Raw genomic sequence first — 20,692 nt, 5'->3', positions numbered from 1 at the left:
AACCCGAGTTTCCGGGAGAAAAAACTTGCTGTCCGCGCTTGAACCCGATTAACTCAGCCACAGAGTGAAAGAAGCCCATAAAAGAAGCCCATGAAAGAAGCCCATAAAACTTTGCACCAACCCCAGGTGCTCATATCTGGTTAGTAGGGCTTGGCACACACAGGGTCCTGAGCTGGATATCATCATTCTTCCCTTTCTTGATGATTCCCGTCTACTTCTCTCTCTCTCTCTCTCTCTCTCTCTCTCTCTCTCTCTCGGGATAGTTCAGAAAAATTTTTTTGGCTGATGCAGCATGAGCCCCAAGCTTCCTTGCACCCTCTGGCTAATAATAATAATAATAATAATAATAATAATAATAATAATCTTAATATACTTTAAAATCGATCGTTAAAAAGTTTGGTTGTCTGTAATTTTTTTTTTCTATATTGCCTGTAAAAAATAATTTTCATGATCGCAACCCTGGTCTGCATCTAAAGGAAAAAATATAGATGAATAAATAAATATACTACAACTAATAATAATAATAATTTAAGAGAAAAAATTATTTATTTATTTATATTTAATAATACCACAGTGTATATTGAGTAAATAAATTCCAATCTTCTTTTCCCTTTACGTATATACAGGTTACAAAAAACTGTAAATTTGTTAATGTACATTTATAAAATTTTGAGTTACGTAATTCCATTGAGTTCGCTTAATGATATTTGTCTCGTGTGTAATAATCTTTTTAGTGAGCTGCTTGCTTTGAAACTTTTCAAACAAAACAAACCGAATAAATATTTAAAGCATGTAACTTTAGCATTCATTCAGTATTTATAAATTGCAACTCACAAAAGCCCGTCGTAAGCTGCTACTTATTCGAATTCCAGTCATTAGTGCTTTCAACGACGAATTTACGCTAAAAACTGTTATAATATTGTTACTTTAAAACGGACTCCAGTATTGTAGCGCCCTCTAGTCCACTCGGTTGCTAAGTGCTATTTGTTGACAGTGACAGGTTAGTTCATCGCTCGTGGAAGGTGGTCTGGCGTGTTCTTTGGATCAAAATGCGTCTGCTTCCGTTCTTTATTTCTTTCTTTGGCTTTCAGGTAAGTGCTGCAATTTATTTTAAGTTGCTAATTGCATTATACTATACAGGATATATTGCATGCAAATGGTAAATTAATCGTTCATATTTGAACGGATATTTGCAAAACTAAAATATTATACGTAATTTGGCAGACGATAGCCTGCCACAGAGGGAGAGGAGAGAGAACTGTTAGTTTTGCTCTAAGAAACTTATGGTGTGCGTATTGCATGGTAAACAGGAAATTAATGAAATTTATATATATATATATATAAGTTATCTAATTCAACTGTGCTATGTGGCTTGTTTGCTGAATGCTGACACTTATAAAACATGCCCTAGGCAGCAGTACCTTCTTTTTTTTGGTCACTGGAATTTTAAATAAAGGTTTCGCACAAGGAAGGGTACATAAAACTAACAAAGAGAAGTGTTGTAAATCAGCTCAATAGCCGGGCTGTGGTCTATATTTTCCACCACAGGAATCCTATCTGTAACAATCTAACAATACCCTTCTGCAAAGTTGGCACACAGCCGTCGCTGTGGCAACAGTGCACAATACAACAAATCGCAAATGCTTTTATAATAAACCTTTGAAACTGTTTTCATCTTAAAAGTAGTCTATAATCGTTGAGAAAAGTCGTTGGTAATAGGAATCGTGTTATAACTTTTTTCCTTCTCTTATCGACCTAGTTCGAATTCACCTGCCTTAGCGTGGATGCACGTACTTATAAAACTTTCACTAGGGCAAGTGCATGCCAGTTTAATGAGCGACAGAGATGGACTTTTTTTTTTTTTCCGACTTGTGATATTTCCTTCTTCCTCCCCCCCATCCGATCATGCTTCCTGATATATAGAGTACATTATTCATAAGTATCTGAAATGGAAGTAGCCTTATATTTTACATAAATTCCCTTCTGAATAATGCAGTTGACCCCAATTTCTTAATGATAAGTCCACTAATACACTTATTGCAGGAAAATCTGCCAACTTGACTTTCATCACAGTAACCACATATGTGGTTTTATATAAATGTATATATATCACCAGTTTCGTTTTTAAGTACGTGTGTTAATGGGTAATGAGACTGCGCATTACCATGCCAAGTTGCAGTCTTCCGGTATCGCCCCGTTTGCATTGATTTTTGTGAAGTAGTGTAAAGGTTAACACTTTCTTTTAAGTTTTAGCAAATAATTGTAGTATTAATAATTATTACTATATAGTGCGAGTTAATAGAACATTTTCCGTTAGCGCATTGCGCACAATGCGCTAACGGAAAATATATATATATATAGTGGCAAAAGTTACACAAGGTGCCAGTAACTATATATATATATATATATATATATATAGCAACTATATATATATATATATATATATATATATATAACCAAATAAAATAAAAAAAGAGAATTTTTTCAAAATAATGGATGATACACAATATTTTGTCTTGACCTTCGTAATCAGTGGAAAAAATTCATAGTGATGGTCATAATCGAATGATATAACCGAGTGAAATAATCGAATCAAAACGATTTTCCATAATCGAATGATATAAAAGTACTGTTTTCCATAATATAATACGGTAGTTTGGTACATAGAAATAACACTACTGTGCATTTTGAAAAAAAAAATTCACTGATGTTATTTTTATTAATTTTGGCAGAATCTGTGCACTAAAATTATAACAAAATGCTACTTTTACTAGACTTTTATATTTAAATACATGCTGAAAAAGTACACTAACTCACCTCTCATTTTAAAAACTGATGTGCGATAGGTCAAATTTTCGTTTCTTTGATTTTTTTTGCAGATCCTTCCCGTCTACTTTACAGTCCGTCTTCAGCATCCAGCAATAGTCAGCGATCATGTTGCCATACACCTTCCCTGGTACCTCATCTCTATGTCTTTAATTTCATGATGAAACCTCATACGTTGTGCTTCACTAACACTTTCTAGATTTTCTGGGAATGTAGAAAACATTGACATGAAGTTGGCCAACTTATTTTCAACTATATTCTTGTAGTCTGTATCCTTGTTATTCCTTAAGAAGTTCTCAATAACTGACCTGAAGCTAATCCATGCCTGTTTTGCTCTTTTTTCAAAGTTCCCCCAAAATCTCGGTACCTCAGTTTGAGAATTTGAGGTCCAAGTCCAACTAAAATACCTTGTTTTAGCTTCTCTTAAGATGATCAATGGGAATTCAGTACAAAAGTAGTTGAAGCAGGGATCTTCCTGAGGTAAAACTTTCACAAACTGTTTCGTCAAACCCAGTTTGATGTGCAAAGATAGAAAGAGGATAGTTTTGGGGTGTACCAGTGGTGTATCAATTTTGTTCTTTGATCCAGGCAACAAACTGCCTCTCTTTTTCCAGACCTTGACATCCCATGCTTACTCCTTGCCCACCAAATCATGGGAATCGCAAATGGCACAGCCTTCTTTTTACCATTTTTCCACAACCTCAATGCTTCAACACAGGTTCGGCAAACTTTATGTGGCGCTCACTGTTTATCCCAATCATTGTGCTTATTTTGGAGGTTTCATTCCAAAATAAGTAAGGGTATAAATGTGATAGCAGTAAAATTAGATCGTTCATGACTGATATAGAATCTACTGATATGACTTATATAGAATTCGGGAATATTCTACAGAATCTATAGAATATTCCTGAACTATACTATACAGGAGAGCTGTCAAAAGGACTCACCATATGTTATTCCCTCTGGCGCCAATGAAAGTTGGTGACTGGACATGGTCACTTCCAGGATTCCATCTTGACAGGACCAAGTGAGACCAATGGAAGAATTTTTGAGGATGTGTGTTCAGATTTTCACGTGCGTTAATGAATAATTCTGTATTGGAGAAACTTGGTTGCCTGAACATCTATTGTAGAAGAATTTCCCTAAGGCTTGACCAGCATGATAGACAGATTTAGATTTAACTGTTAAATACTTGTAAGTATGCTCATTTACTTTTGAAAAAACATATTCTCCAAAGGCAAATCGTAACATGTGTTTCTGAAGCAATTTTTTTTTCTTTGGGCGGAGGTGGGTACATCGAGATAAAAAGGTTAAGAACTATTGCCATAGAGAATATGTGTGGTATCCATTACTGGAGTGTGATGAAACTCTTCATCTTCCTCCTCCCATCCATAAACTTATAAGTGCACTGCTACCCTACATGAGTAGCCATAATACATAGAAATAGCCACCTTCCTGGGTTTGATCTGGAATTTTTCGGATTTAGTATGCCATGTTCGGGCTACGGATTTTGTGTTAATTTCTTAATGTCTCCAAATCGCAGGGAGAACAAAATTTCCATTCCTTTTTGAGGCGAATGGTATATTATTTGTATGTTATTATATGTTTTAGAATGCATTTATTTTATGAAACTATTTACAGTAATATATTAATCATGTATTTAAATAATGATCTGAATTTTTTTTATTTTATCATCTTTAAAATGCAGAATGTTTCAATCATTAACTTTTGACTTTTGTATCTTTAATCGGTATCTTGAGTAATATGTGGGAAATGGTTTTCTTATAGTCATGGCTGATGGTTTTCCCGATACGGACACTAGAAGCAGAGCAAGATTGTCAGTATTTCCAACAGAAAAAGAACTTATGAACTTATTTTATCTTACTAAAAGAAAGAATGCTGTTGTCATCATTGTGTAGTGACATAGGAGGATCATTAGTTGTAGATAACAGCTGACTGTGCCACTATTGTATGGCACTGTTTCACGGACCTGTTAATGCAATTAATGATTATTAGGGGAAAAATCAACGAAAACTGTTTTACTGCTATTGATGATAATCAACTCGACACGCTGTATTCCACATGTCTATTATTTTTATCCCAAAAACTTGAGTTTTTCATCCATCAAAGAGGCAAATCCACCAAAGAATACATACAATTTACACACATGATATGATATATTGACGCGTCAGTCTCATTTGTCTCGGCTCATATGCCCAATAAGTCTTCCATATACTGGGGTTTGGAGATTATTTCGAGAAGATTTAACGGTTAAGTATTTATAAGCATACTCATTTATGCTTTTGAAAAAAACATCTTGTCCAAAGGTTACTCGTAACATGTGATTCTGAAGCTTTTTTATTTATTTTATTTATTTATTTTTTTTTATAACAACCGTGTTCCCACTACTCTTTCCACTGAAAAGAATCGAGACTAAAAGGCAACTAATACAATCATAATACAAACTCCTGCTTCAAAATTTCTTCACATTTATGAAAAAAAGAACAGCTGAACAAGAGCCCAAAAAAGAAAATTTAACCAAAAGAAAATTCTAATTTGAAACTATTCTTTCTTTCTTTCTGGGAGTATTTATTAATGACTTGTTTGTATTACTATCTTGTAGGTCCGCTAGCACTTTAGCAGGTAGTCTGCGTACTGACCAAAGATTAGTAAAACTATTTTTGATCCTAAATTTTATTCAATTAAAAGATGGTCCTTAGCTTCGAAAGGTTAAAAATCGTTACTATGAAGGATATTTAAACATCATTTACATTGTGTTGTGTTGTGTTGTGAGATCGAGCCTGTACGCTTTCACAAAAAAATGCCCATTGTCAACTCGGGCGTCAGTTGCGTATATTGGCTGCCAAAAAAAAAAAAAAAAAAAAAAAACAGCTGGAACGAGGAAGGAACTTCTTTAATCACTCCGATAGAGCCCCACCTTCGGGCTGTAATATTTACAGTCTGCGCTGGTACCATAGTGGTTGTAACCACCGTCTTTCTCACACCGGATGGAAAAGACCGGGGTTCGATTCTCGTCAATGACACAAGGAACTTTTATGGTATTCGCAAATAGCTGTCCCTATATAGTCACTGATGCTCACTTGTAAGTTTTGAGACACAGAAATTGATTTATATAATATCAAACTCTGGGAGTTTGGCTTTTTATAAATCAGCATCAATTTTTTTCAGCCTCAAGTTAAGATATTGGACAGTTTGTTGATAAATAAACTCTGTGAAATTTAAAACCTTTTAAATTCGCGTGATTAACTTGCTAAATTAATAGTGTTAATAATTCTAATTAATTCTAATTAATAATCTAATTAATAATTAATCTAAATTAATAATCTATGCTAAATTAATAATAACTCATTCACTAATAATTACCAGCATATACTGAAGCAAAATTAATTAGAAATGGCATACTAATTATTACCAGCATATACTGATGCAACAAAAATTGAAAAGCACAAGATGTGATCAATTGCCAGATCACTCTCTGAGTTACAGATTTCCATAAGACAAACAATATGATGCTTTCACGCAGAAACACTTTCCGAATATTTATTTTTTTTCATGATCAATTAAAAAATTATAAAGTTTGCTACATCGATGCTGAATAAGTTACTGAGTTCTCTTCTGAGTGTTCTTCGGGTAATTAATTTTCCCGCTTAAATTATTACTTCTTTGTGTTCAGTGCTGGATTAAGGTGCAGGCTAGACACCTTAATCCGGCAGGACCCTTACCCGGGGCGCCATTCTTTAAGGAGTGCCAAAAACAGAAGACCAATGAGGCAAGAAATATATATATATATTTAGTAAAGGGGCGTCAAAAAATCTTTCTAATTGGATGCTGAAATACTTGGTCCGGCCCTGTTTGTATCCCAATACTTTTGATTAAAAAAGGTATATATACTCTTGGAAAAAAACCTGTGAAGTTACAGAGTCCAGTCACAATATTATGACCATTCCCCAATGCAGACATCACACACGCCTAGTGAATCATACAAGCGCACATGTCAAGTTCACACATGCAAGCATATAAGGCTTGATGTTCGGCATCCGTGAACACAGTAACAGCCTCTGTCATGGGCAAAGCATGCGACCTATCAGACCTGGAAAAAAAGGCATGATCATCGGCTAGCGGGCCAGGAATGCCAGCATTTCCGAAACAGTGGACTTTGTGAAATGCTCACATGCTGCAGCGGTGAAAGTGTATCAAGATTGGACGAATAGGACAGTTTTGACGACCCGACGTGCCAGCTGTGGAGCCCCATGCGCCATTGTTCCCAGAGGTGAACGTCGGCTGAAACGGTTGGTCAGGACCGATCGGCACGCTACTGTTGCTCAACTGGCCGTCCAGTTGAGCAACAGTAGCGCACCACCAGAAAGGTCTCCAACACGACATAGTTTGCATAGTCTATGTCTCCAACACGACAGTGCAGCGAACCCTGTTGCGCATTTTGCTCTGGAGCAGATGCTTAGTGACAGCACCCATGCTGACGGCCGTTCATTGAAAACAACGCCGTCAGTTTGCACAGTAATACTGACACTGGACCCCGGCCGAGGGACAACGGGTGGCCTTCTCCGATGAGTCACGATTTCTGCTCCACAGAGTGATGGACGGTGACGTATTAGGCGCGAAACCTCCGAGAACAGACATAGTGTGCATAGTATTAGGGTCGGGGGCTACCTGTAATTTACCACATCTGCGCCATGTGTACGCTGTGAAGAAATACAGAACACTGTAAATGCCAGAAAAAGTGTAGTATAAGGTATAAGGCATTTACAGTGTTCTGTATTTCTTCACATCGTACACATGGCGCAGATGTGGTAAATTACAGGTAGCCCCCGACCCTAGAAAAAGTGTAGTGTGTTGAATGTATAGTATTGTGTTGAGTTCTGTTGTGTGTCCTGGCATTTGGCCGTAGGACCCCTGATGGGATCCCACGTTGCCCGCACACATCACTAGGAGGTAGCCAGGCTGCCCATTATTCTCTGGCAGGTCTCCGTCAGGGTCGCCTGAGCTTCCTGAACGGAGACCAATTAAAAAAAAAATAAATAATAATAATAAAAATATATAATAATAATATATATATATAATGAAATAAAAAATAGATATTTTTATTTTTTTTATTATTATTATTAACAGACATAGTGTTAGGGTCGGGCGCCACCTGTGGTTTCCCACATCTGCGCAATTATTAATATATAATATTATTAACAGACACCCGAACACGATTGTTGGCAGAAGGTAGGCTGTTGGGAGCCGCGTTATGGTTTTGGGAATGATTTCATGGCATGGCTTGGGTCCGCTGATACCTTTGGAGGGCATCCTGAACGCAAATGGTACGTATCGATCGTCGCCGATCAGGTACACTCGTACATGTTGACCGTGTTACCTGGGGGCGATAGTATCTATCAGCAAGACAATGCGCCATGCTATGTCGCCAGAATTGTCCGTGAATGGTTTGAGGAGCACGACAAAGATTTCAAGCTACTCTCTTGGCCACCGAATTCCTCATCTTAACCCAATTTAAAATCTATGGGACCACCTCGATCGACACATCAGACGGATGGATCCTCCACCAAGGAATCTACAGGAACTCCGGGGTGCACTGCAGTCTGCATGGTCACAGATACCCGTAACAGCCTTTCGCTGACTTATTGAGTCCCTCCCACGGCGGCTGGCTGTGTTGCATGCTGCGAAAGGTGCATATTCTGGATACTAGGTAGGTGGTCATGATAATGTGACTGGACCCTGTATATGCATTAAAAAAACGAAAAATCGGTGAAGGATTATAACCCTTTATTTGCTGTACCCCATGGACGACTTGGATGTTCGAAAGAGGATTCAAAAGATATAACTAAAAGCCCTTCACTTCTCGTATGTCAAGAAATGAAGGAATTTTGTTGAGAGGTTTATCGGTTATATATTTCTTAACATTTTTATCTCACTTTATTGGTTTTGGAAGTTTTTATTACTATTTTTTATAGAATTTTATTTATAGACAGTGTCAGGATTAGCCTCGTGATTAAACGTAAGCTTATTTTGGCACGACACATTGTTTATCGCCTGTTTACGGCATTCCTTGTGGAGAAGGACGTTTTTCTTAATTTGCTAGTGGTTGGGCAATGTGCCATGTGTAACTTTCAGAGTTACCGAAAATTAGCAATTTTTCAAACTACAAGACAAGGTAGATTATCAAATACTGGCCGATTATTTTTAGTAACAGGTTCATGCCGTAAGCACGATATTGGTGATTTTAAGGAATGTTAAACTAAACTCAGGGTCTTGCGAGATAATCATTATTAATTTTCTGAACACTTCACTGTAGATAAATTAAAATTACGAGCTACATGCAGAGTGCCTTTATTTATTGCCGTTCATTAACCTAGCCTAACAAATGAATTTTCTATTCAGACATCGCAATGGCCAAGGATATTGGAGTGTGGGTCAACTCGCGAAAGAAACACCTGTTAATTTCGTATTCATTGAGAAATCTGATACTACTCGTTTTCAGCAGTATTTTCTTGTAATATAGGCAGATGTTTGCCATGATTATTGTCAAGCTTTGTGACATCAGCTTTCTTCGAAGTACTAAGGCCGACAGTGCAATCGTACTACTTTATCCGATTTTGTTAGGGATGATCGGAAGACCCAAGAGCTGAGCTGCGAGTAATTTAATATACAGATATATATATTGAGCAGAAAAGTGAATTTCTCATTGCTCTTTGTATTAAAGACAATCACAGACGGAAAAATGAAAATAGATGCAAGGAAAACTGTGACATGGGGTGATGAATTGTTACATCGTTGAGTTTATAGAGTGCACAGGCTGTTTGACTGCGGTAATTGTAGCCAGAATGGGGAAAACGCGTGATCTGTCAGACTTTGAAAAAAGGTTTTATCGTGGGTGCACGTTTAGCATGACTCCCAATTCAAGAAGCAAAAGATATAAATGGTTTCCCAAAAGCATCCATCTCAAAGGTTTTTTAATGACTGGAAAGGCATAAATGACGTAGCCGTGTGGTCAGGAGCGAGAGTGCATAGTACGCTTTCCTTGATTGGACCGGGGTTCAAGCCCGCGACTACTAAATACGATAAATATTTGTATTGACGATTTATTGTAAACTCTACTGACTTGGTTGTCGTGCCGGAGTATAAACAGAAAAATTAAATCAAAGTGGCAGAAAACAATACTTCAAGAGCGAAGCCGTCGTATTCTAAGGAGGACTGTACGGAAAAATAGGATGTCCAGTGTGCAACAAATAACATCTAACTTCACCCAAGCCCACAAATGTCCTGTTTTAACCCGTACCATGCGCAGGGGGAATTGAAGAAATTAGGTATTGGCAGTCTCCTGCCTATTCCGAACCTACTTGTTTCAGAAAAAAAAAAAAAAAAAAAAAATAGAAAATCGGCTTGCAGTGGTACCGAGAACGTTGTGATTGGAAAGTAGAACAATGGAAGCAAGTCATGTGGTCAGACGAATCACGATACATTTTGTTGTGCACTGATAGTAGACAGTGAGTGTGGCGAGAACCTCACGAAGCGATGGATCCTGCTTGCCTTGTTAAAGACAACCCAAGAATCTAGAGTGGTATCATGATATGGGGAATGCTTTGTTGGCACGGACTTGGTCCGTTGATACCGGTGGAAGGTCGAATGTCACCCAGTGAGTTCCTGAATTTTGTATCGGTTCTATTGCACTCTGCAATGTCTTTATTTTTATTTCTTTTATTCCTAAGGTGATGGCCACTTTATGGATGACATTGCAACAGCGTATCGTTCAAGAATGGTTCGGAGGACATGACACTGATTTCCACCATCTCCCCTAGTCTTCATTAACCTGATCTCAATCCTGTTGAGAATGTGTGGGATATCTTGGAGAGAGCTATACAGCAGCGAAGTCTTCTTCCTTCAACTTTGTTGCAGCTGCGCGATATTTTGTTGGAAGAATGGCTAGAATTAGACCAAAACACACTAGAACACCTTACAGAATAACTTGCTGTTATTAGAAACAAAGGCTGCCCTACTCGATACTGAATAAAGGCGTGCATTTTTTGGCTAATGTGGGTATTATCACTTTCTTTCATTTTTAAATTCTCCTAAATCAGCACTAAAATGTAAGTGGGATTCGTTACTTGTTCTTAACTGATCTACCATTAAGATTTCAAATATACAAACCATCTCTTAATATCGTTCATTCACCAAACTGCACATGCCAAAAAAAATCTTGATGCCGTACTAGATGAATTTGAGTCACTGAATAAACGAGTACTTGCCCTAGAGACAAATAAACCTGGGAACTTATCAGAGGCCTGAAATATCTACTGGTTTGACAGGAAATGCCCCTCCCCCTCCCGGATTCGGGCTCTATATCAGAATAGTCAAGTGCATACTGCTCTGGTTCAAGATTTAGTTTTAATAGATTTTACTGGAAAGGAGTAAAATGTTTTGGAATAAGCATAGGTGGACTAAACCCAGGTATGTGTTCCAGGAGCAACAGGTTTTAAGGGAGTTAAAGAAGGCCTTATTATTCATGCCGGAACTTATAATGTTTAAATGCACACGAACTGGCGATTTATTGGATAATTATAGGCATACAGAAAAAATACTGCGAGTTAGGTCAGAATGTATACGTGTCTACAATTCTGTCTAGGCATGGCAGGAGGGACGATATGTTGAAAGCATTGTGGATTAACTCAAGACTTTAGGGAATCCGTAAAGCTTTTGGGAAGGGGGATAATTTTATCAGTGTGGCTTGCACTGGTCAGCAGAAGGAATCCATTTTGTGGAGACGGAATACATTCAAACAAAGGTGGTGCAATGGTTTTTGTCAGTATTACTGAGAATACCATAAAGGGTTCGAGGAAACTGATTCTTAGGGCAGGACTGGGTTAATAATATCTAATGTTATTTATCTGATGTTATGGGTCAAACTAACGCTTGCACTCATCTAAAGAGTCCCTCATGGGCATCACAGTTAGTACATAACACCCCCCCCCCACCGGGTGAAAAAGACCTGAATTCGATTCACGTCAGTGATGCGAGGAATTTTTATGACTCTTTTTCACAACATGGCTGAAACAAACGAGGTCTCAAACGAAGATAGCATAGTTTTTTATGTGTCAACATCTTTGGCCGCACCTACTAAATTTCGGACGGTAGTAAAATCAATTTGTCACGATTTTATGAAACGAAGTCGGGAGAAGAGATCTCGCAAAGGACCATAGGAGGTGATCTTTGATGTGCTCAGAGCTGGCATAAACCAGCTGGTTGCGGAAAATCGTTTATGATTCGGCGCATACCACTTAGGTGGCTTTGGGCTAACCATTGCCACCAATGGCAGAAACCTTTTGGTAACCAGAGAAATGGATATCTTGAGTGCAGTGTGCACAGTAATTCCGTCTATCGCAACGACAGCCCTACCAGTTGAAGCGCATGTCATGTAGGCGTTGCAGTACTCGTCTGTATTACTGAAGCGGTTGTATATTTCCATCGTAGCCAGGTGGGCAGGAGCAGCAGTGCGTAGCACACGCTTCTTGATTAGACCGCGGTTCGAGTCCGTGACCACCAAATACGGAGGATGCGGAAAGGTCAGGGAATGACCACCGCATATCCCCGGAGCAATATGGCCTTAGTTGCTAATGCTCCTAAAAAATAACAAAAAAAAAAATAAGTATATTTCCATCAAGAGGCGAATCATAAACGTTTTTCCGCAACCAGCTGGGCCAGTCAAGAATATTTGAATCGGTTCGCAATTCGGAGATAACAGACTTCAAATTACATGTATGAGTAGAATCTTTTGCTTGTCATTGACCATTTCTCATTAAGTTGCAGAAGCCCTCGTTGGTCATCAAGTTTTCGCGTTTCTTTGCAATTGCGCCGAGTTGGTTGAGGGTGGCGAGCTTTAGATCCTCATTCATCTCGCTGTTTGGATGATTGTAAAAGAGTCGAAAGGAGTCTTCCTTTCGCAGTCGCGTTACAAGGCTATGCAGGTCATTACCGCATGCTTCGTCAGGTTCACCGTCGTCGTTGTCTTTACACATCCTCTTACACATTTCAATCGTTTTGCGAATGTCCAAGTCCGATTCATACAATTGACGATCTGGTATGAGCTCTTCATTGTCGTCGTTGATCTTGACATATTTCACCTCCGATTTCATATTTCTGTTTCCTCATTGCTAAAATGGAATGTACAGTGTTACCATCTCGCGCTTGTACTCGTTGAGATCCTGAGCCAGGTAATAGTTTTGATGGCGTATTATCCTTGGATACTGTCGTATACTCTCGTTAGCGCTGCATGTGTAATTTGCAATAGAATTTTATAGAATTTTATTTATAGACAGTGTCAGGATTAGCCTCGTGATTAAACGTAAGCTTATTTTGGCACGACACGTTGTGAATAACTTGAATAACATGAGTAATATGATCCAACATGATAATATGCTTGTAACAATACTATTCAACAAATTCAAGTGGATAATTAGGCTATTGGCCTAACCTCTTCCAAACGTTGATTCGGTAGAGTAAGCAGCGGGCGTGTGTATCCTATTTATCACTAACATTGATCCGGTAGAGTAAGTAGCGGGCGTGAGCATAAATTACATCGTTCATGATTTAGGTTCTAGCTGTTCGAAATTTAGTAGATGTCGTCAAAGATGTTTACACATAAAACATCTTTCGTGCGTACAGGGTACACACGCGATTTTTTTTTTCTCCCGAAAACTCGGGTTTTTCGTCCAGCAAACAGCAAACGACCATAGAGCACACGTAGTTTGCAGACGTTTTATATACAGCACAATATGGCCTAAATTGCTGATGCGCTTAAAACCCTGCAGCAGCCAACTCTTCTAAAGAGTTCTTGTTTGTTGACGCAAGAGACAATATTGGTAAGATACGCCGAAGGTAGTGATATTTCGGACGAATGGGAGGCTAATGCTACGGAAACAAACTTGAATAACTTCAAAGGGTGCGTCAGTGTAGCAAACTATACACTAACACTTAGTCTTACCTGTGTCATTACCATAGTAAGAGGGTCAATAAAAAGAGCGAATTGTAACTCCTATTTAGGACAGCTAATTGGAGGGATGATGAGTTCCACTGTGGTATTTTTTTGTAGTATTTTATGTAGAGCAGCTCCCAAAAGTAGTTCAACTCCACCGTGGTACACTGTGATGATACAAAAATTTGTGCAGAAGACCAGAAATGTCTGTAGTGATGTGTTTGTTACTTGTATCCGTGTTATGGTGTTTAGTTGTTTCTGGCCAATATGGCCACTTTGCTACCAGGAAGAGGCTTCTTGGTACTCGTCTACACCACGAGGCGGAAAAACAGACCAAAAAAGTATACCTGCTGAGGAGAGAGTGTGGGAACGAGGTTGGACAATATTAAATTAGCGATATTGCGGTATTCATTATACAGGGATGCTCTATGTCTGCAATTCAGTGCGAAAACGGACAAGACTAAAAGATTTAAGTTTGGTGTGTGTTGAGGACGTAAATACGTTGTGTCTGTAGCCGAATGTAAATACGAAACTTTAGGTGACTAACTCAGCCACGCTGTGAAAAAAGCCCATAAATTTCTCGCGTCATTGACGGGGATTCGAACTTAGGCCTTTCCACTAGGCGCCTCCGTAGCCAGGTGGGAAGGAGCAGCAGTGCGTAGCACACGCTTCTTGATTAGACGGGTTCGAGCCTGTGACTACCAAATACGGGGGATGCGGAAAGGTCAGGGAATGACCACCGCAAATCCCGGAGCAATATGGCCTTAGTTGCTAATGCTCCTAAAAACCAAATAACTAACAATAACTAACCTTTCCACTGGCTGTAGGGGGACTGTGATTATAACCAGTGTGCTACGTGCAATGCGTGTTTTAAATAAAGATTTAGAAATTTGCCTTTCTTGCAAGTGTTAGAACAGCACAAAAAAATGTTACAATTTCAGCATTCTAAATATTCTTAAATCTTTCATAGCCCAGCATGGTGCCTTACTTTTTAATTTTGATTACTCTTTTTCCTTCTTCTTTACGCCTTGCGGTGCGAGTTGCATTTGTGTTATTCTAACAACCCCTCATTCATATTCTAGACAGTAGAACCCTAAATATATAAATAGTATAATCCTCTCTTTCTCTGTCTTGAGGAAGTGTGCTGTTTAAAATATAGTGTTCTACCCAGGCTGAGGGTCTCAACCATCACAGAAAAAAGCATGTGTTATTTCTATTGTAATGCAAATTCTGGTTTGCATGCCTAGAATAGCAAAGCGAAATACGCTATGTAATTTGTATGTACTGTAATGTAAATATACAGATTGCAATTTTATGAAATTTGTTAGTTATGCAATTACTATAGTAAGCAGTGCGATATCACAGAGAAATAAATAAAACTGAAGCAAGTAAGAGTATCATTTACAATCGACATGCAATACGGAAATCTGATCAGTAAATGTGAACTTGGAGAGGTCGAACAGAACTTAAGACAGATTTCAGAGACTTTTTCACCTCTCAGAAGACATAAATCTATAACATTTTACAAAAATGGAAGGCAGTTAACCATACCACAGTCAACGATCAACTAGAAAGATCACGTATTTTGAGAGATCTTCAAACGTTTGGTGGTATTGCCTGGAAAAATAGTATCCATAGTTCCCAAACATCACTTAAATAGTTCAGGAACTTAAGAAGCAGTTGTCTGTCACTGTATGCAGAGAGAGTTTCATATAATACAGATACCACAGTAACCAGGACGCCAAACCGAGAACATTTTGAAAAGGACTGTATGATCCCAATCATGAAGTATGGTGGAGCTGTCCGATGGTTTGGCCCAATTTTCATACTTTGTTGTACCCTGCAGGTGGAGAGATTCTCGATAGCATAATTTTTTCCACCCGATGCCATTGTTTTTCATAAAGCTTTACATTTCAGGTCTTGTTTAAGGAGAATAACGTGTGAATGGACCGGCCAGCTCAGAACTGTCGATGAGTTCCTAGCAAAACCACCTTGATTCGGATTACAAGTCATACAAGTACTTCTCTGTCAAGATGCCATCACTTGCCCATTAAAATCTGTTCTGTTGGAGGAGCGGAGAAATATTTTCGTTGGCTTGTATCTTAATTTAATGGAACTGAGAAGACTGATGTTGTGAAAGGAGATCCTTGTGGGAGAGGAAGTGAAATATTAAAATCAAATCTGTAAACCACTCATGACGAGATTTATTGCAATTCAAAATAGTTTCAGAACGAAGAATCTACCTATGCCTTTAACAGCGATAAAATATTTGACCTGTCTATTCCATCTCGCCCTTCCCCGGCTAGCAGTTTTCCGAAACAATTCCCACTGTCTCAACAGCATCAGCAAATAGTCTTGCGCTTCTTCTATTCAGGAGTATCCCTATCACTACAAAAATACTTCCTTCTGTCAACAACTTCAGGCTATGCCGTGAAAAATTCTACCCCTTGATTCTAGCAGAGTATCACCAGTCTGGAATTAATTGAGATTGTAGTAGTGCATGGATGTAAATTGAATTGAAGGATGCATATCGTTCAGTTTGAATCGAAATGTCACTATCAGACTCAGATTTTAGTTGGGTGCCATATCGTAGGACTTAGTGTTAGACGGATTTCGGAGGCCCAAATTCTAGCGAACCATTATATGAAACATTATACAGAATTTAAAGATAAAAGGGTTTGCTTAAGTTGAATCACTAAGCAGCCATCCACGTATTTTTGTAGAGGAAGACTTCAGAATGATCGTAACGTATTGCGAAACAAAATCACCACGGAACATTTATGGGGAACAGAAAATTTGAACTTCTGAGCTTTTTAAACGGTTTCCATTTGAAAATAAAGGACATTCGTTGAACTGGAGAGGAACGTTTTCCGGATATATTCAAAATATCACCCCTAGACTGTTTATTCTATCTGTTGAGAAGAACCTCGTAAACGGGCAAATAATGAAAGATGAAGGCGAGTCCACATGTTATAAAACCGAAATACTATACGGCTACAGAAAACTGGAATGCAATTATGCAGGAAGAAAAAGGTCGATGGCAAACGAAGCTCACCAAATCCATATCCTGGGATTCCGACGCCTGCTCTTTAATGACCAACATAAAACAGCTACATGAATCAACGCAACCGAAAAAGGAACTGTGGCTATCAATAGTGTTGGAAGGATAAAGAGGAGAAAAATCACAACGTATACACACTAGATCTAGAAAACCGAAAACCTAATTACACGCTGCTAAAACAAATGCAACAGGAGAATAAGAGCCACAGCTCACGCTTGTAACTTAACCACTCGAAGGGGGAGGACAACAGAGAGAGAGAGAGAGAGAGAGAGAGAGAGAGAGAGAGAGAGAGAGAGAGACGTATATATGCTAGGGCTTGGCAATTTACGTCCATACATAAGAAGCTTAAAGAAAAGCACTTTGGCTAGTTCCTACTTTCCGGAAATCCCACATAAGATATATATTATTTTGCCTCTGTTATAGTGACATACACTAAAACGTCAGCGTCATCTCCAGTGTCGAGAAACAGGCTTTTCTCTGGTAAAATACAGATGAGCGAAGGTGCTGTAACATTATTTTTTTAAAAGATGGATACCTAAACCAAGATTTCTTTTCTTTCTTTCTTTTTTTTTTTTTTTTTTTTCTATTCTGTTTACAACGTTAAGTGAATATTAGCCTTGCACTTTATATAAGAACATTACAACTCAAAAACTATTTACTTATGGTTTAAGTAAGAATTATACCATTTAAAAACTCGAGTTCTCTGTCGAGAATGAATTACCGTATTTACTCGCATAAACTCGAACTTTTTATAGTTGGTTTGTAAAATAGGTTTGTTTGTTTGTTTATTACCAAAACCACGTAATAGTTAAGCACAGAATAAGTGCGCATTTGGTGACATGGACAGTGACATAAAATTACATTTTCGTGTTCCAAATTAAAAAAAAAAAAAAAGTATTTGGTGATTTGTGTTTTATTCTTGAACACTAAATGCTGTTTAAAGTTGAGATTGTCTCTCCTCCACCACGCTGACTGAACTTCTTTGAACCTACGTAATAATATACAGGTGCGTGCCCTCGTGGGTAGCACAGTTGGTAGGATTGCCGTCTTCCCCATACGGGGTGGAAAAGACCTGAGTTTGAGTCCCTTCGATGACAGAAGAAATTTTTATGGGGCTTTTTCACAACATGGCTGAGTTAGTCGGTCTCAGACTAGGGTAGCATGGTTTTTTCTCCCGGAAACTGGGGTTTTTCGTCCAGAAAACAGAAAATCAACCTCAGAACACATGAAATTTACAGACAATATATGCGGAGTAATATGGCCTTACTCGCTGTTTCTCCTAAAACCCTACAACAACAACGATATACAGGCATCTCCCGATTTGTGAACATTCCATCTTTGGAACAAGAATTCGACACCACAGATTTCATTGGAGAACTCAAGGCTCAATCTTACAAACCTTTTCTCAACTTTAGAAACTCCACAGAACATTTTATTACCCTTTGAAAAGAAAATGAACGAGAATAAATATCTTCAACATTTTCGCCCACACACATGTTCGATCGGATTTAATGTAGTGATCGTGCTGGCCACGGCTTCAGTTTCCAGATATTCCTTCACCACTTGAGCTCTATGTGCAGTGTCGTTGTCGTGCATGAAAAGAAAAACTGGTCCAACCGCACCCCCTAAAAAGTCGCACATAGGGTTCGAGGATCTGTTCTCGGTACTTCTGGGCAGTTATGGTACTCCCATCAAAAACATGAAGAGGGGGTACGGCCGTTGATCATTATTCCGCCGCACACGAGAACACTGCCTCCAGCGTAAGTGTCCTTATCTTTGACGTTGAAGGGATGGTACTGCATTCTTCGTTGTCTTAAGATGTCTAGAATCTGTTTATAGGCTAAAACGGGACTCATCAGAGAACAGAACTGTACCCCATTTGTCAGGGCTCCAAGTCACTTGTTCATAGCACCAGTTTCGACGAGCTCTGCGATGGTTTGGGGTTAATGGGATACAAACCACTGACTTTCCTTGCGTAGAGTCCACTTGAATTCAGTCTTCTTAAGACAGTTCAGTTGGAAATGTTTTCACCTGTGCCCGCAGCAACCTCAAGAGACAGTTGATCACAGTTCATCATAGGGTTCTGTCTTGCTGTTAAAGCCAGATAGAGGTCTGTTCTGGTTGACCTAGTCCCTGGGCAACGTTGGCCAGCTCTTCTTTTAATAATAGTAATAATTCACCTTCTTTTAATAATAATTCAGGTTCCTTAAACTGCTTCCATAGTACCGAGACGCACTGTGTGACACATTAAACCAACTTGCTCCCTCCGCTTGCGAGTGCCCGGCTTCAAGTCCTCTAACGGCCAGCCATCAAAAAGAATCATCTAAATGACGAGGACTTGCCATCCTGAGAACTGGAGATGTGGCTATCTCACTGATCAAGCCAAAAAAAAAAAAAAAACGGGAATGAAGTTGAAGTGATATTATCGCAACCCATGTTTTTATAGACATGAATAATTTGCAAAATCTGTAATAGGGTTTTAGGAGCATCGGCAACCAATGCCATATTGCTCCAGATGTACTATCTGTAAATTTCATGTGTTCTTCGGTCGATTTTCTGATTGTTGGACAAAAAACCCGAGTTTTCTGGAGAAAAAACCATGCCCTCCTTGCTTGAGGCCGACTAACTCATCCACGTCCTGAAAAAGGCTCATAGAAATTCCTCCCGTCATCGAATTCGAACTCTGGTCTTTTCCACCCGGTGTGGGAGAGGACGGCGATACTACCAACTGTGCTACCCACGAGGGCCATAATATTGAATGTCTCGCAAAATGAATAGTTGTGAACGATGCGAATACATAAGTAGCAATAACATACAGTCTAGGAAATATGTAAAACAGAAAGAAATTAATGCTTGGAAATTATTAAAGTAGCATAATGCATACATTTTGCATCTGCGGAGTTTCTTTGAAGTTCGACCGCCCATTACCCCCCCTGCCTTGTACGGTCGAGTAATCCGGAAAAAATATTCAAAAAGTTTCAGATCTTTGAGGTTCCACTGTATTTATTCTCTAACCTTCGCAGCTTGTACAGTAATTATGTTTGCTGTTCTACATCGTGTGGTAAAAGTGTGAAAGGTTCCTTTATAATATTAACTTTTATAAGCCTTCTTTCGAAGTTAGTCAAGCGAGGTCATACAGTTCTTTTCATCCATGAAAATGAGCTAAAAAACACAATATGCTAATATCAAGTAGGTTTTAGTGCTCTCTCATGGAAAAGACCTCAGTTCGAATCCCATCCCGATGCAAGGAATTTTTCATGGTTTACCTCCGTGGAATCTCGGATTTTTCATCGAGGTAACGGGTCTGCACGGAGGCAGGTAAGCCGTGCGATTGCAAAAAAAAAACAAAAAAAAAAAAAACCACAAAAAACCCCCCATTTATTTAGTATTATTTAGCGATGTGACTTCCTTCTGCGCATATTGGCTTAGTCACATGTAATTAATTAATAAGAAGATAACTATATTTACTTTTCATTTTTATTTATCATAGAAAAAGAAAACAAAATTCAATTAATTTTTAAGAAAAAAATCGAAATGCGCCTGAAATGTAACGCACTGCGTATAGTAACTAACTTATTTTTTTAAGATACACTTGCATTATTTTTTATGAGCATCACTTGCATTACTTTTTTTTCCTTTTTTTCAGATATTGTTATTAAAGGACTTTTTTCTTATAAAATTGAAACGCTAAAAAACAGCAAGAAATCCTTTTTATAGTAATTAAATTTTTGAAGGCTGAACAAGAAATTAATGACTGAAATTACAGTAAATTCTTTATACATAATGTATTCAAAAAT

At 38.4% G+C, this 20,692-nt stretch overlaps 1 protein-coding gene across 1 annotated transcript in view; it reads left to right on the top strand.

Moving 5' to 3' along the window:
- Positions 1-1,025: 1,025 nt before the first annotated feature.
- The window catches only part of LOC150085306 (voltage-gated potassium channel subunit beta-2-like), a 355,409-nt gene continuing 335,742 nt past the window's right edge, over positions 1,026-20,692 (top strand). The window contains exon 1 of the mRNA XM_090373139.1: positions 1,026-1,091. The gene's annotated coding sequence lies outside the window, so the exon portion shown is untranslated. The remainder of the gene's footprint in view (positions 1,092-20,692) is intronic.

The sequence above is a fragment of the Mastigoproctus giganteus genome, chromosome 5 (assembly GCF_048544385.1).
Source record: "Mastigoproctus giganteus isolate SK-2022 chromosome 5, ASM4854438v1, whole genome shotgun sequence".
NCBI lineage: Eukaryota > Metazoa > Arthropoda > Arachnida > Uropygi > Thelyphonidae > Mastigoproctus > Mastigoproctus giganteus.
The sequence above is the reverse complement of the archived record's forward strand: the minus strand, read 5'-3'. Positions and strand labels throughout refer to the sequence as shown.